The sequence below is a fragment of the Puntigrus tetrazona genome, unplaced genomic scaffold (genome assembly GCF_018831695.1).
Source record: "Puntigrus tetrazona isolate hp1 unplaced genomic scaffold, ASM1883169v1 S000000745, whole genome shotgun sequence".
NCBI classification, from domain to species: domain Eukaryota; kingdom Metazoa; phylum Chordata; class Actinopteri; order Cypriniformes; family Cyprinidae; genus Puntigrus; species Puntigrus tetrazona.
The window spans coordinates 54,252-78,343 of NW_025048354.1; the positions used below are offsets into that span (position 1 = coordinate 54,252).

The window sequence follows — 24,092 nt, forward strand, 5'->3', positions numbered from 1 at the left end:
TTCTTGATCAGCCATGCCACTACCCTAGTGTACTGTAGACTTTGTTACTTATAACGTAAGATCAACAAGTGATATTACATCCTTATATGTGCTTATGAACTTAAATTTAACTCCAAATTAGAAATAAGCTGTGGTGGGGTGAAGAAACACAAAGCAAGAGTGAGCTCAAAAACAAATGCCCCAGAGGGTGGATTTATTAACAAAACAAGTAAATAGGTGTGATACGGGGGGAGAGAAATGTCCCAGGGAAGGTCCTTGGTGTGGCAGTGTTTTCTTGTTCTCCAGTGCTGAAGTGCCGTGAAGTGGATCAGTGCCGTGGGGTGATGGCCGATTGTTCACACACTGCTGTCTGGAATAGAAAAGGAGATCAGACGTTACTGCTTGCTGATATGAAGATCATGCTCACCCCTCTGGGGTGCCTCATGGCTTTTTAAAGCCAGCGAAAAATGACTTGCAGCTGTGAGTGATTGGCCGGTGATGGGTGAATCCAGGTGCTTCGTGTCTGTTGCCAGGGCGACGCTGATGGCTGTTCGGGACACTCGTCACACCAACAACCCCTTCCCCAACCCCTTGAACTTGTGGCAGAGGAGGTAACATCGCAGCTTCAGAGCTGCCCACTTGATGGCCAGGGCCTCCTTCTCCACTGCAGCATAATTTCTCTCGGTCGGGGTCAACCGGATGCTCCTCTCCCTCCTGGATCTGAGACCTGGACTGCTCCCAGACCTGTATCAGAAGCATCAGTTTGCAGCAGGAAGGGCCAGCTGAAGTCCGGGGCTCACAGGACTGGCTCCGAGGTCAAGGCTGCCGCGATCTTAATAAAGGCCTCCTCCGTGGTGGGTGTCTAGGTAAATTTTTCCGGCTGCCCCTTCCTGGTCAGATCTGTCAGGGTGGCAGCTGGAGAGGAGCAGTTAGGGATGAAGCACCTGTAGTAGCCAGTCAACCCCAGAAAGGCTCATACCTGGGTCTTGGTGAGGGGCCTGGGTGCGTTCCTGACAGGTTACACCTTTTTCTTCTGGGGCTGGATGAGGCCCCTCCTGACTTGGAAACCCAGGTCCTTAATCTCTTTCCAGTTCTTTAACAGGCTTATATGGTATAACTGATCAGTACGTCTTCGGCCCGGTTGATGGAGTCTATAGGTTTACGCGGCCGATTTGTTCAGTGGCGGAATACGGCCCTTGCCAGGTTGCCAGGAATTTGCATGCAGCCGTTGGAACGAGGACCATCACCTTGTCTCCGGGCTGGAACTCCCATGGTTGGGCTGTCCGGTTATAGTGGTGTTGTTGGGCCTGTTGTGTTTTAACCAGGTGTACAATGTCTGATGCATCAAATTTGGCAAGATGGCGCCGTTGAGGTCGCTCCGGCAAAACTTTCAGTTTTTTTGTTAATCGTCTGTATTTTAAATAGTCTACGCTGTTCTCTTTATATAAGATGGCTATCATTACATATGACCAAGCCTCTCTTATATCTATTGGTGTACAATGCACCCACCTTTCACCGTTTTTAAACCCGGACCCATGTTGGCCGAGTGAGATCCTGTCGAAGACAAAAGGACGCGACCCGCACCGGCGTCCACGAGGGAAACGAGCCGGCGTCAGGAACAGCTTGAGGGCATGATCACACCGTGCTCCCCTACCTAGTGTCCTGTTAGCCAACATCCAGTCTCTGGAAAACAAGCTCTATGACCTCAGGGCAAGGATCAATTTCCAGAGAGACATTTGGGACTGCAACCTTCTCTGCTTCACCGAGACATGGCTGAACCCAGCGGTACCAGACCACGCCATACAACCGGCCGAGTTTTTCTCTGTTTACCGCAAGGACAGAACAATGGAGTCGGGGAAGACAAGGGCAGGTGGAGTGTGTCTGATGGTGAACAACTGCTGGTGCAACAGCGCAAGCATTGTTCCTCTCTCACGCTCCTGCACACCAAACCTGGAACTTCTGATCATCAAATGTTGCCCTTTCTATCTTTCACGGGAATTCAGCTCGGTCATAGTCAGTGCCGTTTATATTCTACCTCAAGCGGACACGGACACTGAAATATGGGACTTACACGAACACTTAACAACACACCAGACACAGCAAGAGGCGAATCCGGTGATCAGTGGCTTTTCCAGGTGATCATGGTTTATTCCCAGGGCAACGCTGATGGTAGCTCGGGATGCCCGTCACAAGAGCTACAAGTCAAAATCATTTTCCTCATGCCTGTTTACAAACAGAGGCTGTAACAGGAAACCCCGGTGCAGAGGGAGGTGTCACGCTTGTCTGCCCAATCGGTGGCAGCTCTGGATGGCGCCCAGACTGGGCCATGTTCAGGCGCAGCTCCGAGGACGTCAACATGTTTACGGAAGCGGTGGTGGGATTCATCTGGAAACTAGTGGATGACACAGTAGAGAAAACCGTCATCAGGACGTTTACCAACCAGAAGCCGTGGGTAGACAAAACTATCCGCGACTCTCTGAGATCCCGCTCCGTAGCCTATTACACGGGGATAGTCACCGGGGGTATGACTGAATACAAAGCTGCATCGTACAGCTTGCGCAGAGCGGTGAAGGAGGCAAAGAGGCGCTACGGGAAGAAATTAGAGTCACAGTTTCAGCACAGTGACTCTAGGAGCCTGTGGCAGGGACTGAGAAACATCACGGACTATAAAACGCCAACCTCCCGAGTCCATAGAACTGGTCTACGGAAGATGCCATCACACAACTCCTCCACAGAACCACGAGCCACCTGGATTTTAGAAAGCGATGGTGTTGGGGAACTATGGTGGGGAACAATGGTGTTGAATGCTGAACTATAGTTCACGAACAGCATTTTCACATAGTTCCCTCCACACTCCCCTCCAAGTTGGAGGTCCTGGGACTCAGCCCATCGCTGCGTCACTGGATCACCAACTCCTGACCGACAGACAGACCACAAGCCGCAGACGGATGATGGGAAAAACACACCTCATCCTCCCCTCACCCTCAGCACTGGAGCCCCTCAGGTTGTGTTCTGAGCCCCCTGCTGTACTCGCTGTGCACACATGACTGTGTGGCCACACAAACTCCACCACCATCATTAAATTTGCTGACGACACTGTCGTGGTGGGCCTGATCTCCAACAACGATGAGATGGCCTACCTTCAGGAGAGATCAACAACCTGAAGAGATGGTGTCAGGAGAACAATCTGCTCCTGAACGTCAGAAAACAAAGGAGTTAATAGTGGACTTCAGCACGAAGCAGGTGCGCTCTTACCATCCCATCATGATCAACGGGACCCCAGTGGAGATAGTGGACAGTTTTTCGTTACCTGGGTGTTCATCACGCAGGACCTGTCTTGGTCCTGTCACATCAACACCCTGGTGAAGAACTTTTACACCTGCATCATTGAGAGTGTCCTGACGGGAAACATCACCTTCTGGTTCGGGAACAGCACCATGCAGGACAGGCGAGGGTGGTGCGGTCAGCTGAGCGCACCATCCGCACTGAGCTCCCTGTGCTGCAGCACATCTACAACAAGCGGTGCCCTACCAGGGCCAGGAAGATCGTCAAAGACCTCAGCCATCCCAACAATGGACTCTTTTCTCTGTTGCATTCAGGAAAGCACTTTCATTCCCTTAAGGCAAATACAGAGAGAATGAGGAGGAGCTTCTTCCCGCAGGTCATTCAGAGTCTGAACCAGGAAACACCCAGCACCTAATTACCAGGACTCTCATGTTCAATCAATCAATCAATCATTTTTATTTATATAGCGCTTTTAACAACACAGGTTGCATCAAAGCACTGTACAGTATAATGACAGGGATGTATAATGACGAGAGTGACCAATTTCTTATTAAATGCAGAGACGGTCTCTGTAGTCAATTCAACGATAATCACTAGAAGTTAAGTGTCCCCAACCAAGCAAGCCAGAGGCGACAGCGGCAAGGAAACAAAACCCCATGCATACAGAATGGAGAAAAAAAAACCTTGGGAGAAACCAGACTCAGTTGGGGTCAGTTCTCCTCTGGACTCCTCTTCCAGTTCAATTTTAAACGCAGCTGTGTCAGGTAGTGTAAATGACTTAGTGTGTGCGTGTGTGTGTGTGCATCAGGATCTGGTGATTGGTCCACGGGGCGCATCTAGGTGTTCTGGTCTCTGATGAATATAATCTCTGGGTGCTGATCCACCATCTAGTCTGGATACAAACTGTGAAAACAGATTGAGAAAGAGACAGGACTAATATTAGCGTAGATGCCATTCTTTTTACAATGTCACAAGTACATCGTATTGTAGGAGTAGTGTTCCCGGTTCCAGCAAATCTAAGTAATGCAGCCTAAAAATCCTTTAACGGATTTGAATAATAAAAGGCGTGTTGGAGTGTTATGTGTAGGCTAAGTTAAAAAGATGTGTCTTTAATCTAGATTTAAACTGGCAGAGTGTGTCTGCCTCCCTAACAGAGTTAGGAGATTGTTCCAGAGTTTAGGTGCTAGATAGGAAAATGATCTGCCGCCCGCAGTTGATTTTGATATTCTAGGTATTATCAAATGGCCAGAGTTTTGAGAACATAGCGGACGTGCAGGACTATAATGTCATAAGAGCTCGCTCAAGTATTGAGGAGCTAAACCATTCAGGGCTTTATAGGTAATTAATAAGATTTTAAAATCTATTCGATGTTTGATAGGGAGCCAGTGCAGTGTTGACAGAACCGGGCTAATATGATCATACTTCCTAGTTCTAGTAAGGACTCTGGCTGCTGCGTTTGGACTAGCTGAAGTTTGTTTATTAAGCGTGCAGAACAACCACCCAATAAAGCATTGCAATAATCTAACCTTGAGGTCATAAACGCATGAATTAATATTTCTGCATTAGAGGTTGAAAGCATAGGTCGTAATCTAGATATATTTTTAAGATGGAAAACGCAGTTTACAGATGCTAGAAACATGGTTTTCGGAAGGAAAGATTGCTGTCAAACAGCACACCTAGGTTCCTAACTGATGATGAAGAATTAACAGAGCAGCCATCAAGTGATAGGCTTTGTTCTAGATTATTATATATGTGGGTTTTTAGGTCCAATTATTAGAACCCTCTGTTTTTCAGAATTTAACATTAAGAAGTTACTCATCATCCAGCTTTTTATATCGACCATGCATTCTGTTAGATTCTCAATTTGTGTGTAACACCAGGCTGCGCTGAAATATAGAGCTGAGTATCATCAGCATAGCAGTGAAAACTAACACCATGACTCCTGATAATATCTCCCAGAGGTAACATGTACAGGTTGAAAAAGTAACGGTCCTAGCACTGAGCCTTGAGGAACTCCATATTTCACTTTTGATCGATATGATACCTCCTCATTTAATGCCACAAACTGATAAAGCGGTCAGATAGATATGATTTAAACCATGCTAAGGCGCTTCCTCTAATGCCAACATAGTTTTCTAGTCTATCCAAGAGAATGCTGTGATCGTTAGTATTTAATGCTGTGCTGCGCTAAGATGTAATAGCACTAATAACACAGATAAAACCACGATCAGATGATAGAAGCAGGTCATTAGTAACTCTAATGAGAGCAGTCTCAGTACTATGGTAATGCAGTCTAAAACCTGATTGGAAATCTTGCAGATACCATTTTTTTCTAAAAGGAATACCCAGTTGTGAGGATACTACCTTTTCTAGTATCTTTGACTGAAAAGGGAGATTAGAGAATTGGTCTGTAATTTACTAAGTCTTTGGGATCAAGATGTGGTTTCTTAATGAGAGGTTTAACTACAGCCAGTTTGAAGGTTTTGGGAACATATCCTAATGACAATGATGAATTAATAATGTTCAAAATAGGATCTATGACTTCTGGAAGCAGATCTTTTAATAGTTTAGATGGATCAGGGTCTAACATACATGTTGCTGGTTTAGATGATTTAACAAGTTTGTACAAGTCTTCTTCTCCTATAATGAGAGAAAGAGTGTAATTTTTCCTATGGGATCTAAAGCTCACTATGTTGTGAAACTGTAGTTGAAGGCTGCATAGTTACAATTTTATCTCTGATGGTATCAATCTTAGAAGTAAAGAAATTCATGAACTCATTGCAGCTATACTCTTGGGCAGCATAGCACCCGTTGATGCTTTATTTTTGTTAATTTAGTTACTGTACTGAATAAATACCGGGTTGTGTTTGTTTTCTTCTAAAAGGGATGAAAAATAATCAGATCTTGCAATTTTTAATGCTTTTTCTGTATGACAGTATACACTCCGCCAGGCAATACGAAATACTTCTAATTTGGTTTTTCTCCACCTGCGCCCATTTTCCAGGCCGCTCTCTTTAGGTGCGTGTTGTTGTCATTATACCATGGAGTCAGATTGTTTTCTTTTATCTTTTTAAGTGCAAAGGAGCAACTGTATCTAAAGTGCTAGAAAAAGAGAGTGCATAGTTTCTGTTACATCATCAAGTTTTTAAGGTCAGTATTGAGATGAGCTAAGGAATTGAGATAAGTCAGGAAGGTTATTTAGAAAGCTTTCTTTTGTGGTGGAAGTGATGGTTCTACCATGCACTTGTAATAAGGTGCAGAGTTTACAGGTTTAACTATACAGAGTTCACACAAGACTAGATAGTGATTTGAAATGTCATCACTTTGCTGCAGTATGTTTCAACCATTTTAACATCCATTCCATGTGACAGTATTAGATCTAGAGTATGATTTTCGACAATGAGTAGGTCCAGAGACGTGTTGTCTAATCCCCAACGGAGTTCAAAATGTCTAAGAAAAAGCTGATCCTAATGAGTCTTTTCATTATCAACATGGATATTAAAATCGCCAACAATTAAGACTTTATCTGAGACCAGTACTAACTCAGTTAGAAAATCAGCAAATTCTTTATTAGAAATCTGTGTTGTGCCCTGGTGGCCTGTATATGTAGCCAGTACAAACATAACAGAAGATTTATCACTAGCACATGATTCTGTAGATAATGTTATATGCAGCACCAAAACTTCAAATGAGTTATACTTAAAGCCTGCCCTCTGAGAAGAACTAAGAATATTGTTATAAATTGTAGCATTTTTATAGAAATAATTTTTGGGGGTAGATTCATTTAGAGTAATATAATCATCTGGTTTTAGTTTTGTGGTTTCTGTCAAACAAAGCAAATCTAGCTTCTGATCATTGATCAAATCATATACATAAAGTGCTTTTTGTGAAAGTGATCTAATATTTACTTTAGCCAAGTTTTATCGCTTGCTTTATTTGAATTATAGGTAGTTTTAATTTGTTGGACATTAATTAAATTATTGCTTTGATTAGGTTTGGACGCGTTCTCTTTGCATATTCTAATTTGGGAACAGACACAGTCTCTATAGTGTGATATCTAGGTGAAAGAGTCTCTATGTAAAGCTGAGAATTAACTGCCTCCTGTGACGTGAGGCTGCTAGCAGATGCAGACGGTCGGTTTAGCCGGTCTGTCTGCTTCCTGACCTGGGCACTAGTTGGTCAGTGTTGGGCCCTATAAGACTATATGCCATATTTCTAGATAGAAGAGCGGCACTACCCCAGGAGGATGAAGACCATCCCTTTTCAAGCAGGTCAGGTCTGCTCCCAGAAACTCATCCAATTGTCTATAAAGCCTATGTTGTTCTGTGGGCACCACTTAGACATCCAGCCATTGAGACCCAGCAGTCTGCTGTAAATCTCCATCACCCGGTAAGCAGGAGGGACCAGAGCATATTACATTGTCCGACATCGTGCTTGCAAATTCACACACCTCTTTAATATTATTTTTAGTGATCTCCGACTGGCGAAGTTTAACATCATTAGCGCCCGACGTGAATAACAATCTTACGAAATTTACGCTTAGCATTAGCCAGCACTTTTAAATTTGACAAGATGTCAGACGCTCTGGCTCCCGGTAAGCATTGGACTACGGGTGGCTGGTGTCTCTATTTTCACGTTCCGCACAATAGAATCGCCAATTACTAGAGCACTTTGATCAGGTTTCTCAGTGGGTGCGCTACTGAGTGGGGAGAACCTAATTTGTTGGACATTAATTAAATTATTGCTTTTGATTAGGTTTGGACGTTCTCTGCAAATTCTAATTCGGGGAACAGACACAGTTCTCTATAGTGTGATATCTAGGTGAAAGAGTCTCTATGTGTTGAGAATTAACTGCCTTCTGTGACGTGAGGCAGCTAGCAGACGGTCGGTTTAGCCTCTGCGGCGGTTCACCCCTCTTCCCCAAATACTTGTCACTTTCTCTACACTGGACAATTTTGCACTTTACATTGGACATTCACAACAGCCACTTTACACTTTATAATTTTATACTTTATATTTTACTTTTATACTTTGTACACATCTTCTTTATATATATTTTTCTTTTTATATTTTATATATATATTTGTGACAAATAAAATTTGAATTTGAATTTGAAATTTAATCAGTGGCTGCATTAAGTATTTGACTCAAATTTAACATCCCTTTTCTCAGGATGAAGATTAAGATTTTATGTGCATTGTGTTCCATTCTATTGTTTGTGTATTTATACACACTTTACTAAATGACTTTGCCTGCTTTAAAGTCATTCATCGCTGAAGAGCTCAAACCTAAAGCACCTTTGACTTGTTCAGAAGTTGCAGCGTAAGCTTTCTGTCTGACATCACCTCAGGAAACAACCACTTCCTCCTTCAGTTAAAAATAAAGAAATAAGAACATGTAAGCCAGTTTGAAGGTGCAAACTGTATTGTCCTGTTTATGTAGCTAATACTGTAACAATAAAATGAAATATTTGTGATCATAGTCTCACAAATCTATTTCAGATCTACCCTTTTCTGTGTTTTCTATGCAAGTGTCAAACTAAAGTTGTTTGACTTGAAATAGCTTTTATACCCCACTGCCTAAATTTTAAGTCAACTAAAATATTTTAGTTGTTATTTACATTAACATTAGGTAACAACTTTAGTTTTTACAGTGTATGCTTTAAATCATTTTTATTAAAACTCACAGGTGCTTTTTTAGAATTCTCCAGAAAGGAAGTGGAAACAACCTGTGGTTATAGACTCTACATTGTGCTGAAACTTGTAGTTTGATCGACACCATCACGAATGACACAATGGATAAAGTCTTTTTCTTTGTATATTTTAACTGGATCATGACAATCAAGTCTAATGGTAAATATATTCAACTTCATATTATGAAAGTAACATTTCACCCGCAAACACAACAGCTATTACTTTGAACATGGTCTAAAAATTAATCTATGTTTGTAAATGCTTTATCAGGTACAAGGATCTTTTGACGTGTTAACGGTTCAGAAGGAGAAGACATCAATCTCAACTGCAGCATGATAGGGCCGATATGAGATCGCTTTTGGTATCACCTCAGTTCAGAAGAACATATTCTACTGATTTCTGTGAAGAAAGACAAAACAGGAAATAATCTCCTGACCAACTACAATCAAACAGTACTCGACTGAAAATTGCCACAGACGCATTGATCACCACAATCTCCTTAAATATTTTAGGAGCAAAAGAGTCAGATTCAGGCATATATTCCTGTGGAGCAAAGAAAAACACTCCAGAGATGTTCTTCGAAAAGCTCATCAGACTCGAGATCAAGGGTAACTGATCTTCACAAATTTACCACCTAAGATTTGTGTTGTTACATTAAAAGTAATGATTTATAGTAATTAATTATTCCCAAAAAAGAAATGAATTACATTATTTGGGTTACTTTCGCATCACTTTTTAAACAAGGGCAGACCATGAGTGTCTGTTTTTATTATGTTGTTAATTATTGCACAGTACCTCTACCCTTCTGATTTCTTCCAGCAATCGTCAGTCAATAAATATGAAAACAAAGGAACTGAAAAAGTAACTTTAGTATATTTTCTTGTAAGTTAAAAAGTAATTTACTAGATACATGAAAAAAAGGAATCTGATTCTCTGATTCTCAATCTCGTGTTACTTGCAATGCATTACCCCCAACACTGCCCACGATTTGCAGATGATTTTTGGTTTGAGATAGGATTTAACAGCACACGAGCACCCACTCTCTCAACCAAAAGCAACTAAAACTGTTTTCCACCTGTGTATGATAAACCGATCGTATCTTTACAGGTCTGTTTGGAACAGAAAAGCCAAAAGAAGTTGACATCACAGGTAAGCACTGGTTGTTATATCGGTTGTCCATTTACTTTTTCATGTTCCAGCTCTACTGAAATGCAGAACTAATTCTAGTTAACGCTTTGTTTACAAATCTGAATATTCCTTCTGTCTCTGTCTGTCTGAAGTATTGACTACGAAAGAGAGGGCATTGATGTTCGGTGGTGTTGGTCTGGCTATTGCTGTGTTTTTCGTGGCTACAGTCATCATGAGGAGGAATCATTCACTATCTTGGATGGCAGAAAGGATGGGCCGCAGCTAAACGTTCATCTCTGATTCATCACAAATCAGCTGCATAACTTCTATTTCTGCTTTATTTCGCAGTCTAACTCAATATATTCTCAGCGTTTGCTTTGCGTTGCTGTAGTTCGACACAAATGAATATTGAAAGTTTCACTCAGATATCTTTCCCTTTTGAAAAGCTGAGATATTGCCTTTTTCAACATCAGTTCAATTTAAGCAGTCAGTAATTGTTGTGGTTATTGTTTGTTCGTTAATTTGTGCTTATCATAATTATTTAGATTTGCAGCGTTTATTAAAATAACATACACAATCAGCATTCAAACTTAAAGTAGCATGTTTTACAAAAATGTATATACTGTATGTAACATGCTTGAGCGTCAGACTATATCGCATATTTATCTAGAAAAACCTACCTATGTAAATAAGCCTAAAAGCTAAGTCAAAGAGAAAATTTGAAAATCATATGTTTTATGGCACATAAACATTGTTTAAAGCTGTTTTATTATCAAATAAACAGGTTAAACTACGAAATCTAAATTTTGTACATTTTCTGCAGTCCCGGCCTGTCCAACAGGCAATACACACTGGGGCCCTACTTTGCTTTAGGGGCCCCTCAAATGCCTCCGCTATAATATATGTTTTCTTTTGTTTTGTTTTTTTACTCTTGCACATGCAGTGCACATTACACTGAAGTGCCTTATAATGCACGTCATTATGTGGTGTGTTAGCCTGTAGCCTAATCATTTTCACAAGTACCCGCTGTAAAATATATATGTAAAATATATGAATTAATATGAACATATCCCTTACGAAAATTTACCATGATTATACAATCACAAAACACGGTTACTATAAGCAAGAACAAACATAGGCTTATGCTAACTTCAATGCTACATGCCAAGGAAAGGCCTGCTTCAGCGTATATAGTCTCCAAACAGGAAGTAGTAGCAGAGGATGCGTTCACAGTTTATACCGAGGTTAGAGCTCCCTCTGCTGGCTTGGTGTGCAGTGTACATAAATATGAATATTATTTGATATGTTGTATATTCATAACTGCTGTCAGAGTTCTGATGTTGTGACCTAGCCTCTCTGATTGTGCTACCTCCGTGTTTCTTCAGTAGTATATAAATCTTGAAATTGTTTTTTTGTGCTTTCTTCTCGCTGTTTTTACACCAGTGGGCCCAATTTTTTTAGCTCGCCTAGAACCCTAAAACACTTTGGGCCATTACATAATAGTACATTTACTTTTAGCTCCTATCTATCGGTCTCTACGAGTTGATAGACAGACTGAGGTCTTGCTTGGAGCCCTAAATCGCTCTAAATAAAAGAAAATGCCAATGAATTTTGGCTAGTGCTACTTCTAAGCCACTCCCGTTCATACTGCATGGGTATAAATATGCAACAGGTGCATCCCGAGATGGGCGGCAGATTCAGGAAGGCTCAGGTGGACCTGTTTGATTCTCGTGATTCCTCCCACTGCCATCTGTACTACTGCATGGGATACTACTAATTGTACTACTAACTGCATTTTGCGATTTGATTTGCAAAAGTCAAGTTTCAGCTCAATTTTGTCAATAACAACATGGCATGCTATGGAGTATATCATTATGCAGCTTTAATCAATTAAACAATTAATCACAGAAATTATTAATGTTTCTATTAAACCATTACAAACCCTTACATGTTTTGGGTATTATTACAGTAGAAATTACTGTTGTTTTATTGGTTTATATGGCCATCTACCATATTACACCCCACCAATAGAGTACTTTAAATACCAGTAGACAGCGTCATAGTTTATATTAACCTTTAAATTCCACAACAACATCCCCTCATAAACACTTATTATGTGTGCACACACCATGAATCAGTAAAGTTAATGAGATAATTCTGTGATTAATAAAGCACTGATTGAGCATTGGTGACGACGAACAGCTGCTGTTTATGAACAGAATAAATGAAGAAAAGACAGACACCTGCATCAGATAGGAGGATGAGAAACTGGGGAAAAAAAATAGACAACATGAGAAAGCTGGAAGAAAAGGAGGGAAGGAGCTTCAAGTGAAAACTTTGACTATGTACAGAGGTAAGCCAGGAAGAGGAGTGGGCTACAGAGGGTGAGGACGAGGAAAGGAAGAGGACAAAGACTGTCTCAAATCGATCCAGATGTTTGCTGGTCCTGCAATGAGCCCGGTCTTGATGATTAATTGTCCACGTTTGAGAAAACCAAGCAGTGACTGATCCCAAAAGGCGAGTAACGCAAATGCAGACTGACGGCAGAGAGCTGCACAACTGAGAGCAGAAAAAGAGGGGGAGTCTGGTGTAATATCCACATCGGAACAGAAACAATACTAACCCAGCTAACTGCAATGAAGAAAATGTGCTTGCTACTGACTACAACAAAGAAAATATGCTTTACTCTGATACATGATTGTATCACAAGATTAGAAAAAGAGGAATGTTCTCCGAATAAGTAGGTAGGCACATATACTCACTTAAATAATTGAGCATACAAACAAATGGCACAGGTTAGACTATGGATAAAAGGAGCTGCAATGATGTTTCTTGCTGATAATGGAGCTAGTTACTCAGCAATTAAAATAGATTAACTAAATTTAATTCCAAAATTAGGTGGAAATTATGTCAATTTCTGCATCGGGCCATACAATCAGAGAAAATTTCACCGTACCTTTGAAACACAAGGAGGAAAATGGCATGAGTTTCGAGTATTGTTTTCTCCTATCACAAAATCTGCTGGGGAGAGATTTGCTGTGCAGACTGGGTATTTTTTTATCATCCGGTCCAGATGGCATTCAAGCGACCCAATGCAAAAATCAACTTCAAACTTATCAGTGGAAATTGCAAAATACTGAATTATGTAAAAGGCTTGTCAATGCTGCAAAAGACAGAGCTTTAGCTAGTTCTGAAATCGTGCTACTCTCTGAATTGTATTGTTCACCACATGTGTCATTTGGAAGAGATGAGATGTTTGAACAAAGATGGTTTCAATGTACAGACACATTAGACCTGAAATAGCTGGTTTGGACAGAAAACAAATGTGCTGTTACTGTTGAATTGAGAGATGAACAGCAACTGTTGTTTGATGTTGTGGACTCTCTTCCACATGTGTCACTGTTAAAGGGGGGGCAGTAACCATTGGGAAGACATTGGCTGAGAGGTTGGTTTGTTTGTAGCTGTGTGTAGCTTCGTTTTTCAATTTATCACCTCTTCTCTAGCGATCAAATATAATTTAACTGTGTACATATTGTTGATACTATCAAATTAATCTAACTAATTAGACTGCTGTTAGTTCGTTCGCTTTAATCTAAAACTCGGCAGTGAGTTAGTACTCGTTAGCCGATTCACTTTCGCTCCCACCCGCGTTTTCGCTCCTATTGTGGGCTTTTTTTCCGCTCCTGTTCATTTGTTCCTCGCGCTCGTTCGCACCGCTTTCACAAGCTCATCAAAACAAGAGTGGTAAGTGAATCCTTACGGTGAGTAAATGGCTTCTCCCTGCATCGTCACTTGCACCGTCTGTCACATGTATAGTTTTAGAAGGTTTTAGAATTAGAGACATGTATCCAAACTTTAATTGAGGACAGTAAGAATGCGAGGGCTGTAGATACTGCTTTGGATGCGACTAGTACAGTGAATCATGTACATTGTTCGGTTCCAGCTTCAGAGCCCGTGCAGCAGGGCAATTGGGTGACCGTGAGGCGGGCTAGTCGCGGGTCAAAACACCGCTCTTCTGTTCCGATCAGAACATCAAACAGGTTCTCCCCACTCACTGAGTAGTAGTAATTGGTGATTCTATTGTACGGAACGTGAAAATAGAGACACCAGCCACCATAGTCCAATGCTTACCGGGAGCCAGAGCGTCTGACATCTTGTCAAATTTAAAAGTGCTGGCTAATGCTAAACGTAAATTTCAGAAATTGTTTTTCACGTCAGGGCGCTTAATGATGTTCGACTTCGCCAGTCGGAGATCACTAAAAATAATATTAAAGAGGGTGTGAATTTGCAAGCACGATGTCGGACAATGTAATCTGCTCTGGTCCCCTCCCCTGCTTACCGGGTGATGAGATTCACAGCAGATTGCTGGGTCTCAATGGCTGGATGTCTAAGTGGTGCCCAGAGAACAACATAGGCTTTATAGACAATTGGATGAGTTTCTGGGGCAGACCTGACCTGTTGAAAGAGATGGTCTTCATCCTCCTGGGGTGGTGCCGCTCTTCTATCTAGAAATATGGCATATAGTCTTATAGCTCCAACATGACCAACTAGTGCCCAGGTCAGAAGCAGACAGACCAGAAGCTAAACCGACTGGTCTGCTAGCTGCCCCACGTCACAGAAGGCAGTTAATTCTCAGCACATAGAGAGACTCTTTCACCTAGATATCACACTATAGAGACTGTGTCTGTTCCCTAATTAGAATATACAGAGAACGCTCCAAACCTATTCAAAAGCAATAATTTCATTAATGTCCAACAAATTAAAACTACCTATAATTCAAATAACAAAACGATAAAACTTGGCTTGATTTAGATCACTTTCCACAAAAGCCTTTATGTATATGATTTGATCAATGATCTGAAGCTAGATTTGCTTTGTTTGACAGAAACCTGGCTAAAACCAGATGATTATATCGCTAAATGAATCTACCCCCAAAATTATTTCTATAAAAATGAGCCACGTTAAAAGGTAGAGGGGGAGGTGTTGCTACAATTTATAACAATATTCTTAGTACTTCTCAGAGGGCAGGCTTTAAGTATAACTCATTTGAAGTTTTGGTGCTGCATATAACATGATCTACAGCAGTGGTTTTTCTAACTCAGGGGCATGTTGCCCTCAGTGGGCCGCAACGGTATTGCAGGGGCGCCAGTTATTATCAATAGAAATAATAATATTGCTAATGTACGTAAAAATGTGTAGTAATAATTAAATATCATAATTAATTAAATAACAAAAATAATAATAAACTGTTACTATGCGTTCACTATTCCAGGTCGTTGATTGATTTAAAAACAACCCGCCGATTTAGGCTATGTAACATATTTTTGCTGCATACATGCCAAAACAGATGTAAACATGGATAAATGGTTGACAACGGATCGCTGAAAAGGAAAATACTTCATCTACAAGTAAGCAGGACACAGAAAAGACTCAAAATAAACCTAAAAAGAAGAAAAATATAGCAGCGCAGTACCTAGCGCTAGGTTTCATAATGTGGGAGCTCAGTTACTAACCCGACACAAATAACAGGTTCATTTAAATTTTTTTGCAGTGGGTTTGGTTGTGTTTGGTGTGTGGTTGTGTGGGCTGTGAGTTAAAAAAGGTTGGGAACCACTGATCTACAGAATCATGTCCTAGTGATAAATCTTCTGTCATGTTTGTACTGGCTACTGTATACAGGCCACCAGGGCACAGCACAGATTTCATTAAAGAATTTGCTGATTTTCTAACTGAGTTAGTACTGGCCGCAGATAAAGTCTTAATTGTTGGTGATTATAATATCCATGTTGATAATGAAAAAGACTCATTAGGATCAGCTTTCTTAGACATTTTGAACTCCGTTGGGGTTAGACAACACGTCTCTGGACCTACTCATTGTCAAAATCATACTCTAGGTCTAATACTGTCACATGGAATGGATGTTAAAATGGTTGAAGTACTGCAGCAAAGTGATGACATTTCAGATCACTATCTAGTCTTGTGTGAACTCTGTATAGTTAAACCTGTAAACTCTGCACCTTATTACAAGTATGGTAGAACCATCACTTCCACCACAAAAGAAAGCTTTCTAAATAACCTTCCTGACTTATCTCAATTCCTTAGCTCATCCAATACGACATGCAAAAACTTGATGATATAACAGAAACTATGCACTCTCTTTTTCTAGCACTTTAGATACAGTTGCTCCTTTGCACTTAAAAAAAGATAAAAGAAAACTATCTGACTTCATGGTATAATGACAACACACGCACCCTAAAGAGAGCAGCCCGGAAAATGGAGCAGGTGGAGAAAAAGCAAATTAGAAGTATTTTATTGCCTGGCGGGAGAGTATGCTGTCATACAGAAAAGCATTAAAAATTGCAAGATCTGATTTTTTTTCATCCCTTTAGAAGAAAACAAACACAACCCCGGTATTTATTCAGTACAGTAACTAAATTAAACAAAAATAAAGCATCAACAGGTGCTAATATTCCCAAGAGTATAGCTGCAATGAGTTCATGAATTTCTTTACTTCTAAGATTGATACCATCAGAGATAAAATTGTAACTATGCAGCAAAGTCAACTACAGTTTCACATCAGATAGTGAGCTTTAGATCCCTAAGGAAAAATTACACTCTTTCTCTATTATAGGAGAAGAAGACTTGTACAAACTTGTTAAATCATCTAAACCAGCAACATGTATGTTAGACCCTGTTCCATCTAAATTATTAAAAGATCTGCTTCAGAAGTCATAGATCCTATTTTGAACATTATTAATTCATCATTGTCATTAGGATATGTTCCCAAAACCTTCAAACTGGCTGTAGTTAAACCTCTCATTAAGAAACCACATTTTGATCCCACAGACCAATCTCTAATCTCCCTTTTCTGTCAAAGATTCTAGAAAAGGTAGTATCCTCACAACTGTATTCCTTTTAGAAAGAAATGGTGTCTGTGAGGATTTCCAATCAGGTTTTAGACCGTACCATAGTACTGAGACTGCTCTCATTAGAGTTACTAATGACCTGCTTCTATCATCTGATCGTGGTTTTATCTCGTTATTAGTGCTATTAGATCTTAGCGCAGCATTCGATACTATCGATCACAACATTCTCTTGGATAGACTAGAAAACTATGTTGGCATTAGAGGAAGCGCCTTAGCATGGTTTAAATCATATCTATCTGACCGCTATCAGTTTATGGCATTAAATGAGGAGGTATCATATCAATCAAATCAAATCAAATTCAAATTCAAATTTTATTCGTCACATACACAGACATACGTAGTACGACATGTAGTGAAATGCTTTTGGGCCATCATCCCATCCACATACAGATACAGAATAAAGAAGTACAGCATTACATGAGGAGAGGTGAGGCGAGAAAAAAAAATAAGCCAAACACAGACTGTGCTCCTAAGGGACCACAGTGTGGTAACGGGAAAAAAACACCTCAGCAATAGAAGCACATAGTTTAGACACTTTGACAACATGTAAGACGAGGTAAAATTTCTGGGTTATTGGGATCCTCCACTGGCGAGCAGTCATCCTTCTCTGGCAGCCGTCGATGCAGCGCTTGATCCAGACCCGTCTGTCAGGCAGGCGGAAAGGTGGGGGTGAGGAGTGCGAGAGCGTCTTCACTGCCGTGATCTGCCGGGGGAGTTGTTTTTCAGCAGTGGCCTTGGCCGAGGCCAGTGCATGGTACAGGGAGACAAAACCAGATAGGAATGGAATTTGTTTAGGCTTGGTGCGAGTAGTCATAGACAATTTACCCAAACTACTCTATTGTCCATCCTGGTCCCCAATTTGATCCATTTTCCGAAGCAGAGCCTCGAGCTTCCCCACGATGTTATCCAAAGTGCGGTTCACAACCACAGTCTGAGTCCCGACAACCTCGAGCTTCCCCATGATGTTCTCCAAAGTGCGGTTCACAACCACAGTCTGAGTCCCGACAGCTCTGCCCACCGCTTCAATTAATCCAGGCAGCATTGTGGGGCTTTGGACAGCTGCCCTCGTTCTCTCAATTTGGAAGGACAATCGGGTTCCTCCGAACCCATGCTTCTCTTCGAGAAGATGGTGTCAATTGCGTTGAGAGACCAGTTGATCAAATCCATGTTTTTAGCTGGAGAGCAGGGCAGAGAGAGTCTCTCCAGTGGAGAAAAGTAGACACAAGACGAGACTAAGAAGCACAAGCAGGCAAGGTCATGGGTAGGGAGAGGGAGGAAAACACGTCCTACTCCGAGGACGGGCAGAGAAGTGAAATATGGAGTTCCTCAAGGCTCAGTGCTAGGACCGTTACTTTTCAACCTGTACATGTTACCTCTGGGAGATATTATCAGGAGTCATGGGGTTAGCTTTCACTGCTATGCTGATGATACTCAGCTCTATATTTCAGCGCAGCCTGGTCATACACACCAAATTGAGAATCTAACAGAATGCATAGTCGATATAAAAAGCTGGATGATGAGTAACTTCTTAATGTTAAATTCTGAAAAAACAGAGGTGCTAATAATTGGACCTAAAAACCCCACATATAATAATCTAGAACACAGTCTATCACTTGATGGCTGCTCTGTTAATTCTTCATCATCAGTTAGGAACCTAGGTGTGCTGTTTGACCATAAACTTTTCTTCAAAATCATGTTTCTAGCATCTGTAAACTGCGTTTTCCATCTTAAAAATATATCTAAATTACGACCTATGCTTTCAACCTCTAATGCAGAAATATTAATTCATGCGTTTATGACCTCGAGGTTAGATTATTGTAATGCTTTATTGGGTGGTTGTTCTGCACGCTTAATAAACAAACTTCAGCTAGTCCAAAACGCAGCAGCCAGAGTCCTTACTAAAACTAGGAAGTATGATCATATTAGCCCGGTTCTGTCAACACTGCACTGGCTCCCTATCAAAAAATCTTAAAATCTTATTAATTACCTATAAAGCCCTGAATGGTTTAGCTCCTCAATACTTGAGCGAGCTCTTATCACATTATAGTCCTGCACGTCCGCTGCGTTCTCAAAACTCTGGCCATTTGATAATACCTAGAATATCAAAATCAATCATGGGCGGCAGATCATTTTCCTATCTAGCACCTAAACTCTGGAACAATCTCCCTAACTCTGTTCGGGAAGCAGACACACTCTGCCAGTTTAAATCTAGATTAAAGACACATCTTTTTAACTTAACTTTTTTAACTTTAACTACACATAACACACCAACACACCTTTTATTATTCAAATCTGTTAAAGGATTTTTAGGCTGCATTACTTAGATTTGCTGGAACCGGGAACACTACTCCTACAATACGATGTACTTGTGACATCGTAAAAAGAATGGCATCTACGCTAATATTAGTCCTGTCTCTTTCTCAATCTGTTTTCACAGTTTGTATCCAGACTAGATGGTGGATCAGCACCCAGAGATTATGTTCATCAGAGACCAGAACACCTAGATGCGCCCCGTGGACCAATCACCAGATCCTGATGCACACACACACACACGCATACGCACACACTAAGTCATTTACACTACCTGACACAGCTGCGTTTAAAATTGAACTGGAAGTTAAGTGCTGGGCGTCCGGTCAGAGGAGAACTGACCCCAACTGAGTCTGGTTTCTCCCAAGGTTTTTTTCTCCATTCTGTATGCATGGGGTTTTGTTTCCTTGCCGCTGTCGCCTCTGGCTTGCTTGGTTGGGGACACTTAACTTCTAGTGATTATCGTTAAATTGACTACAGAGACCGTCTCTGCATTTAATAAGAAATTGGTCACTTTCGTCATTATACATCCCTGTCATTATACTGTACAGTGCTTTGATGCAACCTGTGTTGTTAAAAGCGCTATATAAATAAAAAAAAAAAAAGATTGACATTGGCCCTTTTGTAAAAGCGCGTGTTTTTCATGTGAATTGGATGCAGATGGTACAGGGAAATGTTGAATACAACCCAACGCTGTCTGCATATAATGAGAGTGTTTGAGTGAGTCTGCTGTAACAGCTGTGCGCACAGTCTACGTGAGGGATTGCGAAATAGCAGACCACTGCTACCTCACAGAGAGTGAAATGTCAACCATTCCAGCTATAAAGGAAGTTCCAAAATTTGCCTGGGCTTCCTCTAAATTTGATGTGGGGCTGATAAAAACTGCAGTTTACAGCCACATGACAAACTGACATGGACCCCAGAAGTAGAAAACGCATTTGAAATCATTGTTACAAGTGTCACAAGGCCCAGATCCAGACAGAAATTTCATACAAACTGTTGAGGAGAACATAACTTCTGTTCTGTTACAGGGTCATGGGGCAAATTGAGACATGCGGCTTATTTTTTGAGTAAACGTGACCCAGTAGCAGCAGGCTTGCCGAAATGACAGAGAGCTGTTGCATCTGCAGAAAAAGCTATTGTGGGCAACTCTGATGTAACTCTGCTAGTGCCACACGCTATGATCCTGTTGGAAACCAAAACATCCCATTTGCCTGCTGCCAGATGGCTCATGTACAATGCTATTTTATTAAAAATGCCAAACATCACAATAAAACGATGCACAGTGTTGAATCCTGCCACACTGCTCCCAACACTGCTTTTCACAGATTCTGGTTAGGCTTTTTCACTTGCCCTGATTTTGCGGCTTTGTGAAAGCACTGGAAATTCTTGAAATAAGCCTGTTCTAAATCTCAACAAAATAGCAGCATTGTTAGAAACAATTTTGCTTCCAAAGTTAATTGCTATTTGCAAATTTGCTATTTGCAATGATTTTGTGTCTTTAGGTAACAAATGAGCTGATACAGCTGCAAAGAATGCAACCACAGGAACAAAATCTTCTCTAACATGTGCAACAGTTAACAATGACCCATTCACATTCTTTTCTGATTCTCTTACAGCCATGAAATATTTTGCAACACCAGAAGAGAGAAAACAATGGGTGAAGGCCGAGTGCAAACTGCCAAACAACATTTGGTTCAGCACTGAAGACAAACCTTGTTGGCCAAAACACTTTTTCCCACACAATTCAAAACTGCACACTGCTTAGATCATGTTAGTAAAGGACAAAAGTTTGACATGGTAATTTTGTATTGGTCCACAAAGGGATTTACCTCCTTCGCAGACAGGTATTGTTAATCATGTATGATTTGTGCCACAAACATTGTGGGGAGAGGACAAAAAATGCCTCAAGTAGCACATCTACCTCCAAATCAACCATATGATCATATAATGTTTGATTTTATCGAACTGACGCCATGTGAAGGCACGATTGGTATTGAAAAGACTGACATTTTTCTCAAAATGGGTGGAAGCTTTCCCACATTTAAACAGAATGCTGGTACTGTTACAAAGGCACTTATATCTGAAATTATTCCCAGGTCGGGAATACCAAGAAAGATCAATAGTGATAATGGCACACCCTTTGCAAACAAAGCCATTGATCAGATTGGACAGTTTTTGGGTATTGATATATGTTCTTTCTCAGATATCTCAACAGGTCAAGGACGCCTTGTTTAGGCTGGCCGAGGGACCCTTGCACAACATCAGGCCTGGCGACTTTGTGGTAATTAAGGATTTGAGTAGAAAACATTGAAGTCCAAGAGGTGGAACGGCCTGTTCCAGTTCTTGCTGATAACACACACTGCAGTCAAGGTAGCAGAAAGGGCTACATAGGTTCCCAAGAGTCACTGCAAGAAAGTTTCAACACCACTAGAGGGCGACACGGATCAATAAAGTGACTTTTTGGATCAGATTTTACCCAAGTTCCATATAGCTGCTACTCATTAGAGTGATGGTATGCTTTGAATCCTAGTGAATTAATATACATGATGTTAGGAATAAGGGAAAATATGTTTTTGTATTTACTGTTAATTTTGATTGATCAATAAATGATCAAAATGGAGGAGTGTAATGGAAAGTCCACTAATTACATAAGACAAATTAACACATTGATTATATAATCTGCTCTACAATAATTAAATTGAATCTATATATATTGTGACATTTGCCAGGGGTTGGCAGTGAGCCCAGCCCTCTGAAGCTCTGAAAGCACCCTCCGTAACCAGTCCAAGAGGTCGTCCCATGCCTCGGACTGGATCACAACGCCATCCAAATAGGCTGCTGCATAGGCTTTGTGGGGTCATAATATAATGTCAATCATTCATTGAACGTCACTGGGGCACCATGGAGGCCGAAGGAAGGGTCCGGTATGCTGTTTTGTTTTTGCAGACTCAGACAGTGATACTTGCCAATAACCTTTGGTTAGGTCAAGATTGGTGATGATCCAGGCACTTCCCAGGGTGTTCTAACTGCTCATTCACTAAAACGTCACAAAAACTCTAAAATTTCATTCAGGTGTTGAAAGTCATTACAGAAACGGAGGGTACCATCCAGTTTCGGGACCATCACGACTGGGCTGGACCACGGACTGTGAGATGGTTCGATTACCCCCAAATTCAGTATTTGTTGGATCTCTTCATCTATAGCCTGCCGCGGTAGGGTCGCTGCCGGGTGATGACTCCTGGGCTGGTCCTGATGTCGTGCCTTACTGAGGTGGTCCTGGACTAAAAGTCGATCCGCTCCCTCATCTCCTTAATGTGTTCGACATTGCTTCAGTGGACTGCTGACTGCTGCTCCGAGGCTTCTCTGGTGACACCCAGGAGTCCCTGGGGCTGTCGGCCAAGGAGGAGTTCGAAAAGGGAAAGCCTGTTAACGCTTGTGGCACTTCTCTGATCCTGAACAGCACATATTGCAGCATCAGATCCCAGTCCCGACGGTCTTCGGCCACAACATTATAGTCCTGCACGCCCACTGCACCTACAACAACATCACTGACCTCCAGGAGTACACGGAGACCGTCACGTCCTACATGAGGAAGTGCATGGATGATGTCACTGTCACCAGAACCATCACCATATGGGCCAATCAGAAACCTTGGCTAACAGGAGATGTCAAAAGGCTCCTGAGGGCCAGGAACACTGCCTTCAGAGCTGGGGACGAGGTGGGCCTAAGGACTGCCAGGGCCAACTTGTCTCGGGGCATCAGACTGGCCAAGAGACAGTACTCCAGGAGGATTGCAGACTGTTTCAGTGACAGCAGAGACAGCAGGAACCTGTGGCGAGGAATCCAAACCATCACGGACTACAAGCCCTCTCCACGGACCTGTGATAGCTCCACCTCTCTGCTGAACCATCTGAACAACTTCTTCGCCCGCTTTGAGGCAGACAACAACACTCCAGCACAGAAGCTACCACCTTCTCTTGGTGACCAGGTGTTGATACTGTCCCCTGATAGTGTGAGGCGCTGTCTCAGAGGGACAAATGCTCGCAAAGCCCCAGGCCCGGATAACATCCCTGGTCGTGCTCTGAGAGACTGTGCTGTTGAGCTCACAGATGTCCTCACGGACATCTTCAACATCTCACTGAGCCAGGCTGTTGTCCCCACGTGCCTTAAATCCACCACAATCATCCCGGTACCGAAAAAGTCATCTCCCTCCTGTTACAATGACTTCCGCCCGGTCGCACTCACTCCCATCCTCATGAAGTCATGCACCACATCAAGTCTGTCCTCCCCCCTGCCCTGGACCCCTACCAGTTTGCATATCGGTCTAACCGATCAACAGAAGATGCCGTCTCCACTGCCTCCACTCAGCACTCACCCACCTGGAAACCAAAGACTCACATGTCAGAATGCTGTTCATCGACTTCAGTTCAGCATTCAACACCATAATCCCGCAGCAACTCATCCATAAACTGGGCCAGCTGGGGCTCAACTCCTCCCTGTGCAACTGGCTGCTGGACTTCCTGACAGGGAGACCTCAGGCAGTTCGGGTTGGCAGCAACTCCTCCAGCTCCATCATCATGAACACGGGGGCCCCCCAAGGATGTGTGCTGAGCCCCCTTCTTTTCACTCTGCTGACCCATGACTGTACTCCATCATCCAGCTCTAACCTCTTCATCAAGTTTATGGATGACACGACTGTGGTGGGTCTTATCAACAACAACAATGAGACACCTACAGGAGTGAAGTGAGCAGGCTGGCCATGTGTGGT

The 24,092-nt window shown here is 41.9% G+C and overlaps 1 long non-coding RNA gene across 1 annotated transcript; it reads left to right on the top strand.

Annotated features, from left to right (window-relative positions):
• Positions 1 to 9,321: 9,321 nt before the first annotated feature.
• On the top strand, positions 9,322 to 10,317 carry LOC122335130. Its single transcript, XR_006248928.1, has 3 exons — positions 9,322 to 9,565; positions 10,065 to 10,106; positions 10,238 to 10,317. It is a non-coding gene; the product is annotated as an uncharacterized LOC122335130 (long non-coding RNA).
• Positions 10,318 to 24,092: the final 13,775 nt, after the last annotated feature.